We start from the raw sequence: 1,694 nt of genomic DNA, 5'->3' as shown, positions 1-1,694 counted from the left end.
GGAATTTGAGTTAGGAGCGTGTATGGATTTGGCACGCGTGGGGCACGCGTAACGACAGATGAGTTCACCGTTTGGAGGTCCTGGACAAAACGCCATTTAACCGGTTGGTTACGATCTCGTATCTTTTTCACAGGAAAAATTGGAGTTCTGACAGGTGAATCATCACAAGGCCTAATTACACCCTCTTTCAATAAAGCATCAAACACCGGTTTTATACCCTCTATTGCTTCACGTTTCAGTGGATATTGTGCCTTACATGGTCTGAAATCAGATTTTGGTGTGATTACAACTGGCTCACAACCTTTTATCAGCCCCACATCATATTTGTTTTTTGCCCACAAGTTTGGTGATATTTGTGCCAAAGAAATATCAATTTCTGAGGCAGAAATATCCCCCTCTCCCTGTCCTGTCACATTTTTCCCAATAGCAGTTACATTTCTCTGAACCCCCACCTCAAAGTCACATTTTGATTTAAATGCCCCCATACTCTGACTCTCTGCTGTGTGTGTGTCAACTCTCACCCAGTCTGTGGCTGATAAACATTCTTTCACAAAAAGGCCCACATCTCTCCACTGCTGGCTTATGGCCTTGGAGACAGATAAGTGGCAGGCGGTGTTCTCTGACATAAGATAACAAGCTTTCTGACTTTCTGTCAACACTGCAGCCAATGCGCACACACTCTCTGTCCAGAAAATCTGGTCAAACTTCACACTTTCATTCTCCACAGAATTAAACCACATCTGTTCAAAATCTGAATCTCGCTCTGTTACGACATGCGATGTACAATGCATTTTATCATTTGTCATAAACTCTGTGTCGACTGGGTTTGTTCGAGCCTTTGCCAATTCCAAAATTTTCTCTGCCCAATCAACATCTGTCACCTGCCATTCATAAGCCCACTTCGGCTCGAATTTGGAACAAGTAATTTGTGGTGTCTCCTCAATGCTAATTCCATAGGAATCAGCACAGAGGGACAAATTTAATTTACACATTAAATCACGAGCCATCAGAGGTGCGGGACAACCGGGAGACCACACAAATTCATGTTCAAAAAGGCATCCCCCCTCTGTTTCGCACTCTAACGGCTCGGTTAACCGGTCAGAAATCAAATGGCCAGAGGCCGAAGTGCTCTCATACACTTTCCCGGTTAAATTTGGAACACATGGTAAATCACATGGTCGTAATGTGGACAGGCTTGCACCAGAATCGACTAAGAAGTCAATAACTACCCCTTTAACTCGTAAAGGATAAATAGGCATTTCAGAAAACCCTGTGCTTTTGTATAGTTTCACACGCTCATCACACACAACACTGCTCAAATCATCAGTCACAGCTTTGCTCAAAGTTTCATCAGACACACAAAAAGATTTGCAAGCAGTTTTTTCATTGCAGACAGCAGAAAGAAGATCAGTGTATGTGTTTGTGTGTGCGTCATGTGTGTGTGTGTGTTAGTAAAAATATTTTCACTTCCCTTTGCTGCAGCTTGAGATTGGCTCCCCAAAGCCGGACTCTTTCCGTCCCGCTCTCTCACCCCGTCGGTTCAGTCAGACTTTGTGTTCGGGCACGCGTCGCTCCAATGACCGTCCTGTTTGCACAGTCTGCATTTCGTGCAGTCTCGGGTCGCGTGTGCATTCGTTGAACAAACAAAACAGTTCCATTTTCCAGCTCCAGCAGCTCTTCCTCTTTGTCCTTTT

Source organism: Rutilus rutilus (genome assembly GCF_951802725.1).
Source record: "Rutilus rutilus genome assembly, chromosome: 1".
Taxonomy (NCBI): Eukaryota; Metazoa; Chordata; class Actinopteri; order Cypriniformes; family Leuciscidae; genus Rutilus; species Rutilus rutilus.
The sequence above is the reverse complement of the archived record's forward strand: the minus strand, read 5'-3'. Positions refer to the sequence as shown.